Source organism: Schistocerca nitens, chromosome 1 (assembly GCF_023898315.1).
Source record: "Schistocerca nitens isolate TAMUIC-IGC-003100 chromosome 1, iqSchNite1.1, whole genome shotgun sequence".
Classification (NCBI taxonomy): Eukaryota; Metazoa; Arthropoda; class Insecta; order Orthoptera; family Acrididae; genus Schistocerca; species Schistocerca nitens.
In genome coordinates this window covers 229,485,425-229,510,408 of record NC_064614.1, presented here as the reverse complement: position 1 = coordinate 229,510,408, position 24,984 = coordinate 229,485,425, and positions in this window count along the sequence as shown.

Here is a 24,984-nt window from a genome sequence, read left to right as displayed (position 1 = left end):
CAGAGTCAAGGGTGTCCTTATTTACAATAAAAGCCATGCCAAATATTGCAGCTCCTTTGCCAATTTTCTTGTCTGTTTTACTTTTAAAGATACGGTAATTGTTGTAGTCTATTGTTTCTGAATCAGTGAATCTGGTCTCTTGGAGAGCAAGGATTTGAATTTTCTGTTTGTTGTGTTCTGTTGTAAGATTATGAAGTTTGCCTGTCTGAATTAGTGTCTGAATGTTAAAAGTGCCAATAAATGTATGGGACTTTCGTGGACGTTTACTAGAGAACTCCGACTTTCTCTGTCGTACGAGCCCAAGCTCCCCAGAATCCGATAGCTTGGTTGTCGCCACAGGGCGAGTGGATTGGCCACCTGGGGTAATATTAATTTTACTTGTACGAATCATACTGCTTGTAATTAAGTTCCAGCTAATGCTGGGTAGTTAGAACCAGGGATTGTTAGTTCCTGGAGCTTGGTGTTCAGCCGCACCTCACATGGTGAACAGACGCTGGCCAGAGTACCGGTGGTTGCCACACAGACGTGTCTGGGCTTTTCAATATGCTTTATCTTGTTGATAATGCTTGCCTCTTCCGCCAGTTCCGCCGTACCGATGATCTTCATCTCCGTCTTCACTACCGTTGAGGTCTTCGCCGTATCCCTGGCAAGGGACCCTCACAAGGTACTATCACCCGGGCCAGGTGAACCAAGGTTTTTTTACGAGGTGTTACTCCTCCCCCTCCTCCTTTTACAACCGGGCTTGGGACCGGCTTAGGCGGAGTTATATATATATATATATATATATATATATATATATATATATATATATATATATATATATATATATATATATAAAGACAATTTAAATAAAAATAAATAAATCAGTTTATATTTGGACATTTATTTTAACATTGATCATTGTTCCGTTAAAATTTCAGCATATCAAACTTCATTCATAACTAAACTGGTGCCTTATTTAGGATTGTGAAAATGTGAGTTTGTAATCTTACGGAACACATCAAGTAGGGAGCCAAGATTGGGAGACTACATACAACACTGCATTCATAAAATAACACACGAAGAACGTTGAAACATATCCAAGAGGAAATTAACCACAACCAACCGATTCAATTTTCACCCAAACAAGTTATGTTCGTAGTGCAATCCTGTCTATCATGAAATTACCACACACTGGTATACTAAATTCATACTAACTCTCTGTGAAATCTTCCCGAAAAGAATAGGTGAGGGCTACTTTGATGCTTACACCACATGCTTCACGTGGTCAACTTGGTTTATACAAACAGTGTAACTCCACAATAATTTTGATAATTAAAATAAATTACATCGAAACACAAATTACAAAAGAAAAACCTCGAACTGGGTACTATCGTCTTACTAATAACCTGATGGGTCACACAATTGTATAAGCACGTGGTACTGGTCTCACAAAGTACACCCCACGTGGGTTGAACATAAAGAAAAGTTGCTATATTGAAAAATATTGTCAAGACAAGACGTTATAATCTCACGCACATTCGCATTAAAGATTGATGATCTTAGTTAGAGTTACTGGTCAACACGTGGTTCCACTTTACTCATGAAGTAGTGACAAAGCAACTACTGGAAGATATTCTGAACTTTACACTCGAATTACACTGCGTTGCAATTTAAGATAACATTAGATATTTTAGAGCTACACCTGAGATAAAGGTGATTAAATTTTCAGTTAGGCTGAACTTAAGAAATCCATTGTCCTACGGACTTAGCAGAAACGCGCTTAGCCGGAGATCTTACCACTTCAGACGCTCGCCCCGGACAGACTGCCCTGGCCCGCTACCGAGCGTGCTTAACAGATACAAACGGCAGTGACCAGAGAGGCAGCTTCCTATACCAACATGACAAGGGACGGACAGGACTATACTAAGAATAGAAACCTCTCTGCGTTTAGAAAGCATAGCTACCTGTTCTGACGTTGGTCCTACTGTTCTCTAGCAGACAGTCTTGTCTGCTACCATCAAGCCTGCAACTAGAAATAAATTTGCTCATTCATCCTCTCACACAGAAGGGAAGGGGGATGACAGTATCTTATCATAGACAGTATATAAAAGAAAGCGGATGTAGGTTCCGTATGATACTGTGTGACATGAATTACATATAAACTGTGTTTTAAAGTGTAGTAGTGTGACAGATCGTTCTTGTTTAAGTGTAAAAGTAACACGTTTCACTGCTCAGTCTCCTCCCAGATAGTAAAAAACACCACAGTAAATTTAGAAGAGGAATTTATGCCGTAAATGACAACAGATTTAAGAAATTAACATGAAAGGAATCCAACAGAGACCTTTCAACGTGTATTCTCTAAAGCAATTTTTATAACTTGTGTTCAGGCCTTCAGCCGTTCTTGTTTTTGGTGTGCTTTTGGGCCTTCAGCCCAGGAGATATCACAAGTTTTCTTAACTATGCCTTCAGCCGTATTGTTTTAATTTGATCCTTTTAAGGCAATGTGTAATTAAGTGGTTCATAGGAAAATTAAAGTTTGTGTGTTTTATGCAACTAACAGTAACTGATTACAGCCCCCCCTCCACAACCATAACCCGATCCGCTCTATCCTGCGAAACCAGATTTCAGCCTTCGTATGCACGCTCTCACTAACGAAAGTATTCCTATATAGGGTCCCTTCACTACTGTGACTCACGCAACCGTTTGAGTGAAGCGCGCCCAGCCGGTCGGCCGGTGCTAGCCGCTCGGCTCGCATACCCATCCCACTTCTCTTTCCGGTGCGCGGCAGATTCGGGATGCTAATAAACTGGCGGGCCTTTGCCGTCGCTGTATTTATACGGCATCCTGTTCGAAAACAAATAACAGCCGCAGAGGGGCCGACGCTTTTATTTTTTTGTTTATATCAGATATGTAATAAAATCCGACGTGCCGAGCGCGCGCTGTTTGTTTTAATGAAGTGAAGCGCGCATCATTTGCGCGGCACTGCCAGCTTTATGAATGGCAGGCCGCGGCTACCTGCCTGTGCTAGCGGTAGCGGTCTGGTCTTCACGCCGCATTAACCACTTCTCCGCTGCACGCCCAGGCGTAAGGCGCGCTGCCCCTGACTACGCGTCACAATGGCGCTCACACGCAACTACTACCCGCCCTCTTTCCGTGTCCGCGCAATCACTGTATACACCAGCGACGTAGTAACTTCATCAGCGGTCCGTATTTGTGAGGCGCATATCAACAGAGCTCCAACACACACACAGTAGGCGTGCTGCCTTACGAAAACCCAGTGACCACCTGTAAATTTTTTAATTATATGTTTCAGCCTCAGACCAAATAAATGGTGTCATTACCAGTTTCGACTTATTACCATGTTCAAATAGTCCAATTAAAAAGAAAAAAAAACGAAATGGTAAAAAATTGAGAAGCTAAAGCACACACATCAACAGAGTTTTGCATCACCACGCCTAAGCCGTTGAGGTGTGTTATGACTGTTCCTGTTCTGATCAATAATGTTGTTTGTAAACAACCCACAGTACCATATGGGGTAGAACGCTTCACTCAAATGGAACGCAGCATTTTACTTGAACGTAAAGCATCAGAAGGCGCATTACTGATGTCTGTGGAACAGTAAGGTGAAAACCGTCATTCCACGAACGATAATCGCATCAATGATCGGGTCCGTATCATCTCGTTTCGCCCAGAAGGCTTCTCAAGCGCCAGCCGCTGTGGCCGAGCGGCTCTAGACGCTTCAGTCTGAAACCGAGCACCCCTACGGTCGCAGGTTCGAATCCTGCCTCGGGCATGGATGTGTGTGTGATGTCCTTAGGTTAGTTAGGTTTAAGTAGTTCTAAGTTCTAGGGGACTGATGACCTCAGATGTTAAGTCCCATAGTGCTCAGAGACATTTGAACCGTTTTAGAGCTTCTGAAGTAAGGAAGTTGTTCGGCTTATGCATGAGAGTCGAAGTGATGTGGAATTGTTTCTAACTGACTGTAAACACCGTAAAGGCTATTCAGCTTCGACATGTGCACAGGATGATCGACGTCTACAACTTCTGAAACAAAGGAATCGTGGGAAGAGTGCTCCAGAACTGAATTCGGTGTTCGAAGACGCTACAATACGTTATGTATCGCATCAAACTGTTGGGAGACAACTACATGATGCGAATCTCCATTTCCATATCGTACACCCCAAGACATAGACTCCCTTACAGATGGAGAGGAAGACATGCAGAATGGACGTCCCAGGACTGGCTTCAGGCGTTGTTTACGGACGAAACTCGAATCTGTTTGCACCCTGATCATTGCAAACAACGTATTTGGAGATAACACCTGTGTGCCACATATGCAAAGAGGTTGTGGTGGAAAGATGTTCTAGGGGGGCATTACATGTGGCCACCTTAAACCTCTGGTGCTTGTTGAGGGGACGCTATAGGGACGAGCTTTTGCAACCAATAGTGGGACAGTCTAGTCCAATATTTTGGTGATGGATTCATCCTGACGGAAGATAACTCTGCATGTTGCCACCTTAAACCTCTGGTGCTTGTTGAGGGGACGCTATAGGGACGAGCTTCTCCAACCAATAGTGGGACAGTCTCGCCAATATTTTGGTGATAGTTTCATCCTGACGGATGATAACTTCCGTGCTCGTTATTCTGAGCTCGTGAAGACGCCCCTTCGGTATGCCGAGCGTCAACCCAGTCGAAAATGTGTGGGATAGACTGAAACTAGTTGTTTTTAATCGTCGACACCGACCAAGTACTCTGTCTTACGCAGAATCACCATTAAAGAATGAGACAGTTTAGACCAGGGCTAGCTAGAAAAGCTCATCGATGGTGTGCCACAACGAATTCAAGTCTAGATGCGAGTAAGGGGACGTTCCACCACGTACTGACGTTGCCCAGGAGCGCTGTGAAGAAATCCAAACGGGCATGAGACGATTTTGTCGTTACACAAATGTTTGATTGTTTGATTTGGCGATCTGGTCACATTAAAAATGTATATATATACATGCCTCAGAGTCAATTTTTGTTTTCTGTGACATGAATTTCGAAACAATGGGGTGACGCAAAACTTTTGTTGCTTTGTCTACAAATCAAATTAACATCTATATTCAAGCACATTTGAATAAGTTACATATAGTACACTGCGGAGCCAAAATATTGTAACCACTGCCCACCGCTATATTGGATGTTGCCTGGTGACATGGGTACGTGGCGCGGTAAGGCAAGTATATAACCAGAGCAGAAACGAATGGTGATTCATTCTACCGACGATACTGGCTACAAATCGACAAAGTGACTCTGATGAAAGACCAGTTTGTTTGATAAACAACTAAGTAGTTCGGCTGTTCATTGGTTGGTGCCATGAGCATCTGTGAGTGATTGAAGGACCGTCAGATCACGAGTATGCGACCAGATATTGCGCGTCCATGCCTTATGACAGAACGTAGAGGTCGCAGCTTTGCCCATTCTATAAATGGGGATAGGCGGCGATCTGTGGCAGATCCGGTGAAGGCGTACAATGCTAGAGCAGACACAAGTGTTTTGGATGACACATTGTTGAACATGCGGCTCCACAGCAAATAGCCCTTATCTGTTCCCGTGCTGACCTAACAACATCTCAGTTTCATCAAAACTGAACCTTGGATTACCGGGAAAGTGCCGCCTGGTCGGAAGAATCACGTTACGCCAGATCAATGGTCTCTGTGGTAGTAATCGAAGGCATCATGACGACTGTAGCATAATAACAACTGCGGTTCTCTTGCATCCCTTCAAGCTTGTTGTTATCGCCTACAGCTGTTGCATCTTCCTCGTAACTGTTCATGTCAAAAGGCCACAATCACTTAACAGTGGTTTGAGGAGCGTGATATTGTGGCAAAATCACGATATTTTGGCCAACAAATTCGCCTTTCCTGACCCCCATAGGACATATCTAGGGCACTATCAGTTGCCAGCTCCATGCCGACAAATCACTGGCCCGTAATTGAGGGGGAGAAAGTGTGTGACCATATGTAGACATGTGGTGCTACATACCTCTGTCTGTAAACTTACTACAGGGTGTCGTCTGAGCATTCAGCATACCCCTGAGATGGTAGAAGATCACCTATGTGGTGAACTGATTGCTCCCCTTGACATCATATGAAATGAAAAAACAAAGTCACACAACAAATCATTCATTAAATACTGGATGCAACTGAACATGAAATATGGGTATTACAACCCACAATGAAGTACTGATAAGGATTTTCATCAAACTAGTAGATGAAACTAATGGTCGCTATAACAGTCTCATTTATTGCTAGATGCACTTACGATTCTAATCACTGAATGAATAAGACATATAACTAGAAGAGGGCACAAGGATCAAAAACATACACAAAAAATCTTGGCATGGGCATGAGACAGAACGATAAAAAACTGAGTCCTCCAAAATCCCATACAATTACTGAATATGATACTAGTCTGGTTCAAAATGGTTCAAATGGCTCTGATCACTATGGGATTTAACATCTGAGATCATCAGTCCCCTATAACTTAGAACTACTTAAACCTAACGAACCTAATGACGTCACACAAATCCATGGCCGAGTCAGGTTTCGAACCTGCGACAGTAGCGGTCGCGCGGTTCCAGACTGAAGCGCCTAGAACCGCTCGGCCACCGCGGCCGGCAGTAGTCTGGCCCCAGACTCTTTCAGTCCACAGGAGAGAGCCGGGCAGGATGCAGTGATGAGGACCTACCTACGCTCGAAAGTGTCAAGAAAACGTCATTGCTAATAATACATTTATTAGGCAGTTATACAGGTGTGTATACCGAAGAGCCATGCCTCAGCCAGGCTGGCGAAGTAGCTCCTTGTCAGACACAAAAGGCCAGCTTGCATTCGTCTTGCAGTATTGACAGCATAGTGGCTGTTGCATCTCGGTCGGCCGTCCACTGAGGAATCAAGCGGCCTCCGGCTCTGCATATCGATCTCCAACCTGCTCTCGTGGACGTCGAAGATTTGCTCTCAGGAGTGCGTCCCTGTGCCCACCTGAAGTACTCGCTGTCGTGAAGAGGATGGTCTATGCAGGATACAGGAGCTGGTAGCATCATTATCTGCTCCCCTCTCTAAGGCGGATGATGGACAGCATCCAGGTCACGCAGGTCAAGCCTCCAGAAGCCCTACATGGCGATGGCGGCCTCTGCATCCCACCAATGTTGCCTCAAAAGTTAGCAGTGAAGCTGGCAGCAGCAGCCTGCTTCCCGCCGGATTCATGGTTCCATAGATGATCGGAGGCATGTCGAGGGTTGACCTCCATAGCCTCCCCTCATATTGGATAGCTACAATTGCCACAAGGTCTGAGACTATGCACTGGGCAGTAGTCAGTCAGCAATCAGCAATCAGACATTCGTTAACAAGGATGGCATATTGATTCGACACCTGAATAGTAGAAGCTGCGTTTCATCTAGCCTTCCTTAAGAAACTGCTTTGTCGCTGGTCTGACGGTATCTCTCGGCTTCCACGATGTCAGATCTGGGCGCTCGGTCGTTCCCCCATGTTTTGATAGCTTCCATGTTTACCGCGATTCGCTCAATACTTCCCCTTAACTGGAAGTCGACTGGTCATTGACACAGGAGTTTCGGATTCCATGAGCTGCTAAGGTGGAACTTGGACGAAGTTTTAGTGTCCATAAGGGATACTATCCTGAGGCATAACAATATGATGATAGCCTAAAGATAAGATCCAGAAAAGTACAAACAAGCACCAGTTCTCTCGTATAAGTGAAGTACTAGCTGGCTATGAATTACTAGCTGGCTATGAATTACTTCAGAAGAACGATACTTTGTTGTGAAAATATGGTCCCTGAGCCACAATGTATGCAAGTGTGTCCAATGCTTATTACTCTGCTGATAGTTGCGAAGGATGGCTGCCGTAGTGGTGGCTTAGAATTCTAAGTTCAATCACGATATCTGTGATCAGAGAAGACAGCTCTATTCTCTCCCTGATGCCGTACGATGCAGAAGCGTACTTTGAAGCGTACTCTTTTATACTCCGGAGTGCTCCCTCTCTGACACCCTGACACCAAGTTTCCTCTTCCCCTCCATAAAATCTAGCTGTTTCAGCCAGCAACAGAATCTCAGTAGCCAATCGCAGTATACTCCAAGATTCTACTCCAGGCGGGTGTAAAATGAATATGAGCAACGGAAGATAATAAACCCTAAAATGAAGATTCGGCCCTGTCTGACTACCCCCTGAAGCAGATCTTAGGATCTCTTAATTTTATAAATTACAATCTAAACGTAAATGGACGATGAAGGCAACTAATCCTACTAAATGATAAACATTGTTCTTGCTTATGTATTTATTCTAGAAAAAAAAACTTTATATTACAAAGTTTCATTTCCGAAGTAAAATTACTAATCAATTGCCCAACTCTGTCCCTTATTATGTCTGCGCGAGCTAATATCAATAACGCGAAATGACTAAAAAAATGGCTCTGAGCACTATGGGACTCAACTGCTGTGGTCATAAGTCCCCTAGAACTTAGAACTACTTAAACCTAACTAACCTAAGGACATCACACACACATCCATGCCCAAGGCAGGATTCGAACCTGCGACCGTAGCGGTCGTGCGGTTCCAGACTGTAGCGCCTTTAACCGCTCGGCCACTCCGGCCGGCGCGAAATGACTAACATCATCCACGTACCAAACACTAGAAGACACTACTTTCAAATATGATCTACGGTGGTGTAGAACCTCAGTGGAAATAAACTCACGTGATAACAGCTGTTTAGCTTTTATAGCCCTCATAAGCCGAAGCAATTTGCGATATCATCGTATGTACTGCGTCCGGTGCGTCGAAATGATGGGTGTCGTACTCGTCTGCAACGATGGAAGAACTCCAGCCACAAATAAACTCTTTCAAATACTAGGACTGCAGAAGGAGGTCCTCTGACTAATACACTCTAATACTGTCTTCTCCTCTCTGTGTTCTACACATGAGAAACGCGAAGTCCCAGCCACAGGGACGGAGTTCAGGTAACGTCTCAACGTAAGTATAGACAGAGGAAGTGCTCTCAACTATTGAGCGCTGCATACTCAACGGCGACTTCCAAGCCGGAGGTGAAGTCCAGAATTGTGTAGGTCGGCAACAGTACAGTGCCTAACAGTTCTAACTATAAACACTCCTGAGAGCAAAGACAGCTAGTCCGTCTGAAACAAAAAAGCTGATAACTAGCGACCGTCACACACAGGCGCTCACAACGGAAGACCTCGTCTCTCCAGCACTGGCCTCCCAGCAAGACTCAGCTCCCCACCATCGTAATTCCGAAAGCGAATCGTATTCCCGAAACCACGGAATATTCTCCCTCTCTACAGATTCTTCCGAACGCCGACCAACCATATTTTAGTCTTTTGTCGTCCAGCGCGGAAATTTTGCGAGGAACAACCTATACTCGTACAACGGTACGCTTTTGAGTAAAAATCCTTGGAAATAACCCAGCCTGCGTGGTTTCCGAGGTGCCGCTTCTTCGTTCCTCTCACCTGCGTCCAACAGTTTCTGCGTTCGGAAGTATTATCCGGTTATCCTTCCGCACCCTACTACAATAGCGGCCGGCCGTCACCCTATTGTGCTCCAGAGCTCAGATGCCACGACGTCTGTCTAGCTACTTCCTGTGTTTAAGAAGGACCAACACACCTGTGCGGGCCTTCCACCCAGAGCTTGAGTTCTGCCTGCTGTTTCATCTCTACTGGCGTTCTAACCTCTACTAGTATTCTTAACGCCGTTTTTATAATAAAGACACTCCGTCACCTTTCATGCAATTAGCGTTAACATTTATTTACAACACGTACAGTCTCCTTTATATATTCACATATACGATGTATAACCTATACCACGATACCTAATTGTGTTTGTAGATCACGGCAAAGTATGTGGATGAGTTCTTGTAAGGTGCGAAGTTATAGCCACCTTACAATACATTCCAAGTTCCGACCAATGTAAAGTTTATAATTATAACATTATCCCATCTCCCAACGAAACTGCGGGGATTAACCAGTACTACTTAATTCCCTTTCATAGACGAGCAGAAGACAAATTCTACCGCTTTACTTATGTGTTTTCATACGTCCTCCAATAAAAATGATTGCACTCAAGCACTCGCGTTTTCTGATCTCAGCTACCAAAATAATTACTATGAACCAGTCGCGGGCCTCCTTATAACATTTAAACGTCTACATCTGTGACGCCCTCACATCTGTGACGCCGTCACTTTCCGCGGGGAGCGTCGTGTTTTTCTCCTGCCGCTGCAGGTCTCATCTTTTCTAAAGGGCATTCCTTAAGCTCCTCGATGCCTGGAAGTTTACAACATACTATGCACTCTCTCTCTCTCTCTCTCTCGGCTTATTGCCCCTTCCAGCTACCACCTGGTGTTTTCGCATCTCTTGAAAAATAGCGCTCTGTCTTAAGCCCGTACCTGTCTGCTAGCTTCCAGCGAAAACAATTTTCTGACATTTTTATTGGTTGCCTGCCTTCCCCGGTGCTCTCGTTTATTCTGATAGCCAGCTGGCTGTCTCAATTTGCAGAAAAACACAAGGACCCGCCACCGTACAGACTTAGAGGAAAGTAACTACTTATATCTACAGTCATTTATATTACCTTTAATTGCCTGCATACTTTCATGATGCGTTAAAAATTTAAATGAATTGTTTACCCTCATCTCAACAAGATTTATTAATAAGATTATGAAGCAATTTTGGAAACACTTGCATCAAGGGCATGTTGAATTCGCGCCACTCAGAATCAATGTTGCATTGCGCTCTAAAGGTGGTTTAACAAGCTATTAAACAGGTGCTCAAAATGTTTCGGCTCATTAGTGCTGTAACCCGTCAATTCAAGACAGCCAGAGAGAGGTCTAAACTCTGATTATTGTAACTGAAGGCTGCAGCTGATTACGTAATAGCCGCCCGCTGCGACCGAGCGGTTCTAGGCGCTTCAGTCCGAAACCGCGCTGCTGCTATGGTCGCAGGTTCGAATCCTGCCTCGGACATGGGTGTGTGTGATGTCCCTAGGTTAGTTAGGTTTAAGTAGTTCTAATTCTAGGGGACTGTTGCCCTCAGATGTTAAGTCCCATAGTGCTTAGAGCCATTTGAACTTTTTTTTTATTACGTAATAATATCAAGTTGGTAGCTAGTAAATCGCAGATACATCATTAGCAGTATCACAGTCGACAACCTATGTGAAACAAAGCCTTCTCAAAATAGAAACCTGTAAAAAAATTATTTTATTACTGGTGTAGACAACATAAACATGTATATGACAAGTAGGCTGGTAGCTTGCTTTATTAGTTCCTGCATGCGGGCAGTTTTGTATATAATAGCGGCAGCTACTTGAAAAATGCATCTGCCGGTGCTGTCTTATGTTGTGCTGCTTGTGTGCTCCTAGTATATCCGTGCCAGCAGTTATGTAATTTCTTATATGTTCTCAGTCAGAGAAGATTTTCTGTATCCGTTTTACACAGTGAATCTTGTTAATTATATATCTGCGATTTAAATAACTTTTGTATTGTACATAGTCAACTGCAGCCTTTAGCTCCAACAATGAATGAGCAGATATTTCTACATTGTGGCGCCACTCTGAGCCCCTTCGGATAACAGCAGCAAAATACCCAAATACTTAATGAGATGTTGCGGCCATTTTTAATGCACTCAAAAATTGATGTTAGTCTTGACTAACTTATTTATTAATTTTATACTGCCTTAGTGTTTCGGTATTATGCTATGCTGAAAGGCTCAAACCTAATGCGTTCTTAGCTAAAATGAAATTGTATTTTTTAAATATGTTACAGAGTATCTGAGTGTAAGTGAGCAGTTATTGTTTTCGAATCACAACTTCCTCTCTAATGTGTTCAGGAGCGTATAACTTGTGTATACAAGTTAGTTCGATTTGTAATTTAGTTACTATTATACTATATTTGTTTTGTTTTCTTTTTTGACAGCTCGTCTGATGATGAGTGGATAATAAGCTGAAGAAACGTGTTATTGTACCACTTATTTTGTCTAACTGCTTTGTATTATTATAATAAAAATATACACTACTAGCCATTAAAATTGCTACACCAAGAAGATATGCAGATGATAAACGGATATTCATTGGACAAATATATTATACTAGAACTGACATGTGATTATATTTTCACGCAATTTGGGTGCATAGATCCTGAGAAATCAGTACCCAGAACAACCACCTCTGGCCGTAATAACGGCCTTCATATCCCTGGGCATTGAGTCAAACAGAGCTTGGATGGCGGGTACAGGTACAGCTGCCCATGCAGCTTCAACACGATACCACAGTTCATCAAGAGTAGTGACTGGCGTATTGTGACGAGCCAGTTGCTCGGCCACCATTGACTAGACGTTTTCAATTGGTGAGAGATCTGCAGAATGTGTTATCCAGGGCAGCAGTCGAACATTTTCTGTATCCAGAAAGGCCCGTACATGACCTGCAACATGCGGTCGTGCATTATCCTGCTGAAATGTAGGGTTTCGCAGGGATCGAATGAAGGGTAGAGCCACGGGTCGTAACACATCTGAAATGTAACGTCCACTGTTCAAAGTGCCGTCAATGCGGACAAGAGGTGACCAAGACGTGTAACCAATGGCACCCCATACCATCACGCCGGGTGATACGCCAGTATGGCGATGACGAATATACGCTTCCAATGTGCGTTCACCGCGATGTCGCCAAACACGGATGCGACCATCATGATACTGTAAACAGATCCTGGATTCATCCGAAAAAATGACGTTTTGCCATTCGTGCACCCACGTACGTGGTTCAGTACACCATCGCAGGCGCTCCTGTCTGTGATGCAGCGTCAAGGGTAACCGCAGCCATGGTCTCCGAGCATGCTGCTGCAAACGTCGTCGAACTGTTCGTGCAGATGGTTGTTGTCTTGCAAACGACCCCATCTGTTGACTCAGGGATCGAGACGTGGCTGCACGATCCGTTACAGCCATGCTGATAAGATGCCTGTCATCTCGACTGCTAGTGATACGAAGCCGTTGGGATCCAGTACGACGTTCCTTATTACCCTCCTGAACTCACCGATTCCATATTCTGCAAACATTCATTGCATTTTGACCAACGAGAGCAGCAATGTCGCGATGCGATAAACCGCAATCGCAATAGGCTACAATCCGACCTTTATCAAAGTCGGAAACGTGATGGTACGCATTTCTCCTCCTTACACGAGGCATCACAACAACGTTTCACCAGGCAACGCCGGTCAACTGCTGTTTGTGTATGAGAAATCGGTTGGAAACTTTCCTCATATCAGCACGTTGTAGGTGTCGCCAACCCTGAGTAGTCCATGTGCAAGATACGCAACATCAAGGCTCCTCTTAGCGTAGGAGCGCCGTGGTCCCGTGGTTAGCGTGATCAGCTGTGGAACGAGAGGTCCTTGGTTCAAGTCTTCCCTCCAGTGAAAACTTTATTTTCTTTATTTTGGTGAAGTTATGATCCGTCCGTTCGTTCATTGACGTCTCTGTTCACTGTAATAAGTTTAGTGTCTGTGTTTTGCGACCGCACCGCAAAACCGTGCGATTAGTAGACGAAAGGACGTGCCTCTCCAATGGCAACCGAAAACATTTGATCGCAAGGTAATAGGTCAACCGATTCCTCCACAGGAAAACACGTCTGACATATTCTCTATGACACTGGTGACGGCATGTGCATCACATGACAGGAATACGTTGTCGACCCACCTAACTTGTACACTTGGCGGATGGGTAAAAAGATTCGTCTACCTTGCCCGATTTAAGTTTTCTTGTGGATGTGATAATCACTCCCAAAAAAGTGATGAAAACATAAGAGTTTGTCACATAAACTGCAACAAATAAATGCAACAGTTTCACAGTCGCACGGTTTTCCCTGTGCTCTGTCAAAACATTTGTTTTTAACGTTTTCAAATTTTTCCGTGTGTAGACCGTCAAATCCTGCATATGTCCAAGCAATTCTGAACATGTCCTGGAATTTTGGAGAGCGAAGCTGATTATGTGTAAGTACCTCAACATTGATAATTGTCTGAAAATAAAAAATTAAACTTTTCACTCGAGGGAAGACTTGAACCAAGGACCTTTTGTTCCGCAACTGCTCACGCTAACCACGGGAACACGATGCTCCCGAGTTCAGAGCAGCCTTGATGTTGCCTATCTTGCGCATGGACTATTCATTTTGTATATTTTGCTTATTTTTTTCATAGTTCCACAACACTTCTTCCTGTTTTCTCGATTGATCTGTGTTCAGTTTTTCAAGGCCTATCCACTGTGCCAACTTATAACTAAATCTGAGGGGAGTGCGATGGGGAGGTTCCCTTGTGAGTGGTACGACGGCCGAGGTAGTTTGGAATCAGCAGGCTGACAGAGGATGTGCCAGAGCTGAAGCGACTACATCTACTTGAGCCAGTGCCTTAGGTGGCTGTGGGCAGTAGTAGGCAAGAGAGTATTCGGAGCTGGCACTTTGGCCGTGCTTGTCTTGGTTATCGGCATGGATGGCCAAGGGTTTGGCCTCGGTCATCAGCTGAGTGTGCAGCAGCTGAGAGAACTTGGACGGCAACGAAAGCAGAAAGACCCCAGTGAACCACAGTGCCGTGGAGCCACAGACAGTATGGAGGCAGCTGTAATGTAGCGGTCAACACAAGGTGGACCGGCTGTTGCAGCATATGGTGTTTTCCTTCCACTATCCAGGGCAGACGGCAGGTGACAAGAGGGAGGAACGACGGAGGAAAGTGCAGTGGCGGACGTTGGTTGTTGACAGTGTTCTTGACAGCTAAAATACAGTTGTAATGCACCTGGATCAGTGAATTCGGGACTTGTCTAGTTTTGTTTGAAGTGAAGAAGCACATTGAGGCCATGAGAGGTTTGATCGTGTTATAGCCTTATTGAAGTACGTGCACACAGTGAGAGCGTGGAGCAATCGTAGTTTATTATTATTTTCTTGAATTTAAAAACACATCAAGACTGCTGTGATAGAAGTGTGTTTTAATGATGATTCTTGTAACTTTATTTCTTGCTTATGCTGTTCCTTTGTCGACTGAGTAGTAGGTTGTATGTTCATTTAGATTGTGTTGTCCTGTCTGGTGTCTTTCCGGGATATCGTTGAGATGTTGATAGTAGTTGGCTGTAGAATATTCTAGTGAGCTACTCTGTTTGCTGCTATTTTCTTTTGGTGTTCCCTTGTGAGGTCACTCGTGGGCAGAAGCAATATCGCTTTTATGCGTATTATGGATACATATCACTTAGAATTAATTGTTACTTCTCCTTTTGGAGATATTATTTTCTCATTGTGAATTGAGTAGCTACTTTTGTTTCTTATGTCATTTGCTATCTGAAGTTAATTGTCTTTACAGGTTGAGTATAATGGTTTCCTGCTTGCATTTATGTAAGCGCTCTCGGATTGCAAATTGTTATTTAATAAGTCAAGGTTAAAGGCGCTGCAGTCTGGAACCGCAAGACCGCTACGGTCGCAGGTTCGAATCCTGCCTGGGGCATGGATGTTTGTGATGTCCTTAGGTTAGTTAGGTTTAACTAGTTCTAAGTTCTAGGGGACTAATGACCTCAGCAGTTGAGTCCCATAGTGCTCAGAGCCATTTGATTTGAATAAGTCAAAGATTGATTAAAAGCCCATGCTTGCACAACCCCTAGCTAAATTCCACTCCTGCCTAAATCCTGCGCCACTCATTAAAAAAGAATCACGAATAATAGGAGAAATAAAAGCAAATAAAATTCTAAACTCAGATTGGAATGTATACCGCAGAGACAGGCTGGGCAGTGAAGGGGGAGGCGATAAAAAGTGCAATAGTATCGAAGGAAATTGACGGAGATCCGAAATGTGAAATAATTTGGGTGACGGTCACTGTTAAAGCAGTCTCAAACATGGTAACTGGATGTCTCTATAGGCCCCCTGGCTCAGCAGCTGTTGTGGCAGAATACCTGAAGGAAAATTTGGAAAATATTTCGAGTAGATTTCCCGAACATATTATAGTTTTGGGTGGAGATTTTAATTTACCAGATATAGACTGGGAGACTCAAACGTTCATAACGGGTGGCAGGGACAAAGAATCCAGTGAAATTTTTTTACGTGCTTTATCTAAAAACTACCTTGAGCAGTTAAACAGAGAACCGACTCGTGGCGATAACATATTAGACCTTCTGGTGCCAAACAGGCCAAAACTATTTGAAACAGTTAATGCAGAACAGGGAATCAGCGATCATAAAGCGGTTACAGCATCGATGATTTCAGCCGTAAATAGAAAAATTAAAAAAGTAGGAAGATTTTTCTGTTTAGCAAAAGTGACAAAAAGCAGATTTCAGAGTTCTTGACGGCTCAACGCAAAAGTTTTATCTCAAGTACAGACGGTCTTGAGGGTCAATGGACAAAGTTCAAAACCATCGTACAATATGCATTACATGAGTATGTGCCAAGCAAGATTGTAAGAGATGGAAAAGAGCCACCGTGGTACAACAACCGAGTTAGAAAACTGCTACAGAAGCAAGGGGAACTTCACAGCAAACATTAGCCAAGCCCTGCAGACAAAAAAAAGTTACACGAAGCGAAATGTAGTGTGAGGAGGGCTATGCGAGAGGCGTTCAATGAATTCGAAAGTAAAGTTCTATGTACTGACTTGGCAGAAAATCCTAAGAAAGTTTGGTCTTACGTTAAAGCGGTAGGTGGATCAAAACATGTCCAGACACTCTGTGACCAAAATGGTGCTGAAACAGAGGATGACAGACTAAAGACCGAAATACTAAATGTCTTTTTCCAAAGCTGTTTCACAGAGAAAGACAGCACTGTAGTTCCTTCTCTAGATTGTCGCACAGATGACAGAATGGTAGACATCGAAATAGATGACAGAGGGATAGAAAAACAATTAAAATCGCTCAAAAGAAGAAATGCCGCTGGACCTGATGGGATACCAGTTCGATTTTACACAGAATAGCTTAGCTTGCAGCGGTGTACTGCAGGTCTTTAGAAGAGCGTAGCGTTCCAAAAGATTGGAAAAGGGCGCAGGTCATCCCCGTTTTTAAGTAGGGACGTCGAACAGATGTGCATAGCTATAGACCTATATCTCTAACGTCGATCAGTTATAGAATTTTGGAACAAGTATTATGTTCGAGTATAATGACTTTTGTGGAGACTAGAAATCTACTCTGTGGTAATCAGCATGGGTTTCGAAAAAGACGATCGTGTGAAACCCAGCTGTCGCTATTCGTCCACGAGACTCAGAGGGCCATAGACACGGGTTCCCACGTAGATGCCGTGTTTCTTGGATCCGCAAGGCGTTTGATACAGTTCCCCACAGTCGTTTAATGAACTGAGTAAGAGCATATGGACTATCAGACCAATTGTGTGATTGGATTGAAGAGTTCCTAGATAACAGAACGCAGGATGTCAATCTCAATGGAGAAAAGTCTTCTGAAGCAAGAGTAATTTCAAGTGTGCCGCAGGAGAGTGTCGTATTTCCGTTACTATTCACAATATATGTAAATGAGCTTGTGGATAACATCGGAAGTTCACTTTTCGTGGATGATGCTGTAGTATATCGTGAGGTTGTAACAATTGAAATTGTACTGAAATGCAGGAGGATCTGCAACGAATTGACGCATGGTGCAGGGAATGGCAATTGAATCTCAATGGCCGGCCGAAGTGGCCGTGCGGTTAAAGGCACTGCAGTCTGGAACCGCAAGACCGCTACGGTCGCAGGTTCGAATCCTGCCTCGGGCATGGATGTTTGTGATGTCCTTAGGTTAGTTAGGTTTAACTAGTTCTAAGTTCTAGGGGACTAATGACCTCAGCAGTTGAGTCCCATAGTGCTCAGAGCCATTTGAACCATTTGAATCTCAATGTAGACAAGTGCAATGTGCTGCGAATACATAGTAAGAGAGATCCTTTATCATTTAGCTAAAATAAAGCTTGTCAACAATTGGAAGCAGTTAATTCCATAAATTATCTGGATGTAGGCATTAGGAATGATTTAAAATGCAATGACCATATAAAATTAATCGCGGTAAATCAGATGCCAGACTGAGATTCATTGGAAGAATCCTAAGGAAATGCAGTCCTAAACCAAAGGAAGTAGGTTACAGTTCACTTGCTCGCCCACTGCTTGAATACTGCTCAGCAGTGTGGGATCCGTACCAGATAGGGTTGATAGAAGAGATAGAGAAGATCAAACATCATTTAGTAATCGCGAAAGCGTTAGCGAGATGATAGATAAACTCCAGTGGACGACTCTGTAAGAGGGACGCTTAGTATGTCGGTGCGGGCTTTTGTTGAAGTTCCGAGAACATACCTTCACAGAGGAGTCAAGCAGTATATTGCTCCCTCCTACGTATATCTCGCGAAGAGACCATGAGGATAAAATCAGAGAGATTAGGGCCCACACAGAGGCATACCGACAGTCTTTCTTTCCACGAACAATACGAGACTTGAATAGAAGGGAGAACCGATAGAGGTCCTCATGGCTTCCTCCGCCACACACCGTCAGGTGGCTTGCAGAGTATGGATATAGATGTACATGTAGAACCACACTGACCGCTCTGGAGCGCTGCAGATATTGTAAACCTGTTACCAGGCGATGACGTAAGTCATAGCAGTGAAATGCTGCGTATGTCGCAGTCGGGTGTATGGAATCAGCGTAGAGAGATGAGTTGATGTTCAGATGTGTCAGAGTATCACAAAGCAAGTGCCGTATTTGGACGAGCCTACGGCCACCCCATGCCGGATGTGTTAATGTATCAAACAGTCCAAAGTGCCTAAAAGGAACAGTATGTCTTTCGGAGCCATGTAAGCCGATCGTAAAAATCCTGATGGGCAGGGCCTGAAGAAGAGCGTCTCGCCTTGTGAATAACGGTCGTTGTCAGGCCCGACAGCGACTGATGCCGTCAGTGGATGCAATTCTGTCACAACCAGCTAGCACTGCAAATGTTACTGCAAAGAATAAACATTTGGAGTCAGGTATCTCACTGCGGTAGATGAAGCTGAGTGCCTACATCGGGTCGAACAACAACAGCTGACTGGACGTATATAGAGTCGTCCGACAAGTCAGGACTCTCCGCGCGCTCAAATAGTGCAATGAAACGAGTGCATTTATGGTCCAGTGAGTTGTTTAACCTACTGTATGTGAAGGGCTCGAGAAGATTCTCTGATGCTTTGGAGGTGTTCTGCTACAAGAAAATAGTTGTGTTCACAGTTGTGTTCGTTTGACGAAGAGCCAGGCTCCCCATTGCACCTAGACTGGCTCAACACGACCCCGATCTTACTCTCACAGGAAGTACCTGAGAGTAACTGGAGTAACAGGTGAAACGTAGCATCCCAATTAGAAGCACCTCAGTTTATGTCTGTCCGTTCTCCTACTGAAGGTTGAGGGACTTCAATCGTTCACTTAGTAGTAGTTGATGGTTGCAGACACAGCTTCGTTGTTACAGTACAGAAATGAGTTCACAGATGTTGGCTACTGTTGAGATCGTGTGTACGGTTGTTCACCCCCTGAGAGTCAGTTAAGACCTGAAGATGGTGTTCTGAATGACGGAAACTGGTAGCTATATAATAAATAACATCGAAAGGACGGCTGCAGGTATTCCATTTTATTATATCAATTGGCTTACGTCATCGATCAAGTACTTCAGCTGGATACAGTACACATGAAGACACCTGTAGAGTAACTTCCTCGCCGGGTTAAGGTCATTATCAACATCAATGCGGTGTTACAAGGAATTTTCGATACGTCTCGTAGGGTTACTTACAGTTTTCTCTAGTCTGCTAAAAATCTTCTGGGCCAGCCTCATTTACTAGCATGTCATATAGAAACTATGCAAAATTCACAGCAATTATCAGTTACATATTGTTTCTCGCTTAGAGTGAGAAGGATTCCCAGATCTGAACCACATTGTTGTCTGCAAAGACGGAAAATACTTTTCAGAAACTGGTTAAAAGTAACAGCTCAAGAACAACCTTCTGAAAATGGTTATAAGATAAAATATACCACAGAGCTACAGTGACGGGCGCCCGACTGGTTTATATGAAAATGGAAAAAGTTGTCCAAGTAAAACGTTCGAAAACATAAGACGGGTACATCGGATCACATTCTATCAACGCAGAGCTTATAACAAGCATATAGCAATTTATAATCAATAGGTGAATATAAAAATATTTAAACCTACCATTCGTAGTTTCGACAAATGAAACAGTACTTTTTGACGTTGTAACTCAATCAAAACTGGATTTCTTTATCAAGTATCAGACGACGACAGGTCTCCAAGTCTTTCTTTACTTCTTTTGTGAAATTGTAGTTTGAGATACTCGATAGCCACTGATAGGTCGCGAAAAATATCCACACTCTATAGCAAGTTTCTGTTTTTGAAACTAACTAGTGATTAAGCATAGGTAACCGTAGATAATTGATTCAGCTACTGTAAATCAACAGACTGTTTGTTGTTGCTAAACAATAAGCAGAACAGAAATCATCGATTAATTTCATTTTATTTTCTGGTACACAACATACTGATTGTATCTAAAATAACAAGAGGGAACATACATAAGACAATAAATGTAAATAGTAACTTGAAAAATTTCGTCAAAGGAAATTAGGGCATCAGATGAGGAAATATGCATTTAAATTAGAACTTTAGGGCCCGCTATATCCTTTAAATAACCAGTGTCGCATGTATCACCTTTAACTCCAACATTTTAGATCGTTGGTAAACAACGGAAATTCATTTTCAAGGGCTACAAAAGCAAAAATACGCGCAAGACACCGGGAGACAGGGGTTTGGATCTGAGTAGCATCCCAGTGTATGGCTTCCCATATTGTAATAAACATAACAGTTTCATTCACAGGTAAGTTCGAATGTTTCTACCATTTGTTAGTTTTATTTAAATGTTTGTAAATGTACCAGGTGACAGGATGGCGTGGGTGTTAGTGACCTAGTTTCAGGTCGCGGTGACGATGCGTGATGTCTGGCATGGCAACAGTTTCATATTGTCAGATGGATGGTCACCGTAACGTCATACAAACGGCGAGAAGGCAATAGCCCATTTATTCATTACACGTTGTGTAGCGGTCAGCACTAAGCGGCGCAGGCTGGTCCCGGACAGTGGCGTGTGCTTCGCTCAGCACGTGTCCTCAGGCAGTGGCCAGTTCACGGAACTACCCCGCCGGACAGGGCACTACTATGACGTCACGATCGTAGCACCTCGGAGAGTATAGTGGCACAAGAGGCGTGGACAGGCGACAGACATAAGATGACGACAACTTCTTTAGTAACGCGATCACGCTGTTCAGTGCAGATGCACGACCAGCTTACAGTCTTCGGCGGGCTCAGTGCAGGGAGAACACGAGAGCGAAGGGAACTGAGGATCCCTGCGTCGAGCGCAGCCCATGGGCGAAATTCTGTGGTGGCAGAGTGAATGCACCCAGGGCAGACGGCAGCCTGGCACTAAGCCAGGTGATTTTACAGACAGTGGATCGCAGTTGTGTTAGTGCATGTCAGAGTATGGTGCAGCGAGTAAGTGTGCAGACGTTTTCAGACGTGTCAATGGTGTCTGTGTGTTGAAAATGGCTCAAAAAACACATATTGATGACAGTCAATTAAACTGTAGTTAGTTAAAGTCGGCCAGCAGGTGGCCTCCAGCTGGAGAGCACCAGTTCAACTCTCAGCAGCATCAGACCTTGGCACAGTCCATAGTTCTACAGCTAACGAAGCAGCGTCTAGCAGTTGTATGCTGGATGACCCTTACCAAGTCGATGACTGTTTCGAGTACCTCTCAGACCTCGCTGTGGCGATGACAGATATGGCATAACCAGAGTGTGTGGTATTTCTCGTCGCTCACCCAGGCCCTGTCAGCTTGTAAACAGACTTGCTCTAGGACCAGGGTGGGAGACTTCCGTCATGTCAACAAGGTGCTCTCTACATCCTCTTGCATCAGAACACAGTGACAGCTTTGTGTTTCCTTGGCCACAGGTTACAACCACCTAGATGAAGAAAGGCAGTAGTGCAATGCAAGAGTTTTATTACACAGAATTCCTTTAACATTGATGCACTTACCAATAATTGTTGCTGACATTGGTAGCAGGCCGTATCCTCAGTAACCAGGCAGTTCTTCAGGGTGACACCACAGACCACATTCAAATTTGCAATACCAAATCCAGTGTTATATGCAGCCTTTACAAAAAAAAGACCATGTTGTAAGTCCATAATACATAATTTCCGATTACAGGTGCTAACAGCTGATACAATTTGAATCAAATGATCGCAAACGTGGGTCAATTGTATGTATATCAGGGAAGTACGAGTACATAAACTTAATATGCAAATCTGTCTTACGTAATTAGTTACGTGGGTAAGTCTGAAGCTACCAATGTGTTGTGGAAGGATAGGGCTACCACACAGTCATGTGAGCATAATTATGTGAGTTCTGTAATCTAATTTTGTTAAAAATCCCTAATAACCTTGGCAGATGTTAAAAACTGTTTCTGTTCAAATATTGTTGGTGCCCCACATGCTCACGGAGGGAGACATTAATCTATATGTCCCCATGCTGGTGCCATGGTGGGAGAGCATTACAGCTTCCCTACAGTGCTGACAATACGAAATATGTTTTTTAGACAGGAATGCACATTACCCAGGTTATAAGAAGGCAGAGTCAGACTTGTAAAGACCACTCTTGTTATTAATTTCTTAGCTTAAGAGAATGTGGTGTCGACAGGCACCAGAGCTAACGCCAAGAATGACTGTGGTCGACCCTGTGAAGTGCCGACCAATTAAGAGCTAGTAGTGGCATAAATTGGGTTCTGGGCTATTTTGTTCTGCAGGTTACTTATATCCAGGGGCAAGTGTGCATACAGGGGCAAATTACCCCTCCCCTCCCCTTAACCTATTGTTATGCTGAATTATTTATGACCCTTGGCATTGTGTTATGACACCCTGGGGATAATCACTTCTTCTGAGAAACCCCCCACCCTCCGCCTCCCCCTACTAATCCCACCTTCTGCGAAAAGGGACACTTTTTGTCACCCCTACCTGATTCAGTCGTGAGCCACTTATATCCTCCTGGGAAATCCTGCACCCCTTTCCTCCCTCCACCACTCCCTCCTCCCCACCACCATCTGAAAATTTGTAGGAGAAAGACTCAGTCTGTGTTGAGCTGCTGGAGAGGAAGGATGCAAGGTAGTGTCTTTACTTATTCACTTTATTTATGTTTAAGGGCTTTGGATTGTCTGCCACACTCCACCTTCCCCTGCCCCCACTTTCCATCACCACTTTCCACTGCCATCCCACCCTCACTTTTTCCACACGTATATGAATATGTTTGCCTCAGAGTTTGATGACTGACTGCTTTAGCTCACAGTACCTCCAGTGGAGGGTGCTCGAAGCTGTCCCGCAGCCATCCTCACGTGCCCCCATTTTCTACCACCCCCCGCCGCCACTCACACTTGTGGATTTGTGGAAAAAAGGGTGGAGCGGAAAGTATTGTCTTTATTTTTGGTGGGTGGTGGGAAATGTGTTCATTGGCGTTGGACAGACAGAACTTTAATAAGTGAATTACCTGTAAGTACACAGCTTAGAACTGCACCCGTAGCCTCCTATGCAAGGAATGGAAGGAGGCGATTGTGAATGAATGTAGGGGCAATATTTTTCAGCAAGCAATAGTGATGTAGCAGGGTGGACTGAGGATGCATTTTGCAACTTATAGACTACTGCCTGTGCTGGAGCTGTGTATGTTTCTTAAAATGCCCTGTTAGTCATGAACTGTGATTTATTTTCAAAGAATTTTCTCGAGAATTTATTTTATTTAGTAGCGATTCATCAAGAACATTAACACATTTAATTACACTATGTAAGCCTGGAAGTAGTTGCCAGGGAGTAACTGATGAAATCATAATCAAATTCCTTTTAACAAACGGGAATTTTATTCACTTTACTAGTGCCTAAAAGCATTTTTTTAAAGAAACAGATTTAAAATTATAATCAGAAAGCACCTTCTAAATATCAAGTTACAGTTTATTCAGAGACAGAAAGAAACAAGTTTTGACTGTATGAGCTTTCGGGCAGAGAATCTTGCCGCTCCCCTTTGACACGGCCTTAGTTACGACAGCTCACAATAGCCTCTGAAAGACTACACTGGTGCAAATCTGCAACACACCAGATTACTTTAAACTAAATGTTTTAACAATTTACACAAGCACGCAAATTATGCACCCCCATAGGAGGGATGGAAATGGTACAAAACACTAACAATTAAAATATTAACTTTGCCACCGAATGTGCAACTAGATTTTTAACTTTATATACTAAAATGATCATTTAAATAAAAGCCCATGAAATGTAATCTTATATAAAATTCTACAGGGTTGGCCAAACAAGTTAAGATGCTCTACAGTACACAGATACCGCCTCTCAAGATGATAGGCAAGATCAAAACATGATTCAGGAATTAGGCCGTTACACTCCAAGCAATAAATTCATTAACACACCAAATCCGACAAACATGACAGAGGCAACTGCTAACGCACGGTAGATTGATAGGGAGATTACCGAACAACGCGAACTGCAGGTTGCTCTAACCCGCCTCTACTCCACAAGGGAAAAACGGACCACCCAATTTATAAACAACCACTTTCCTGCGGCTGGGCAAACGGAGAAGAATGGTGGGACGACCCCAAAGCAAAACGGCTGGTGACCTCACCAAGAAAACAAGCAGAATTTAACAAGAGTAAATCAGACAACATATCACCAATCACGTAACTTCTAATAAACTGCGATTTCTCGAGAAGACCTGGCGCAGCACCCCCAAATCGCTCTCCCGAACCGTCCGCTGCCAACCGCTTCAACGGACGCAGGAAGGCGCGCCGATTTCCGGGTACGCAGCAACCGACTAACTTAAAAATGGCTCTGAGCACTATGGGACTTAACATCTATGGTCATCAGTCCCCTAGAACTTAGAACTACTTAAACCTAACTAACCTAAGGACT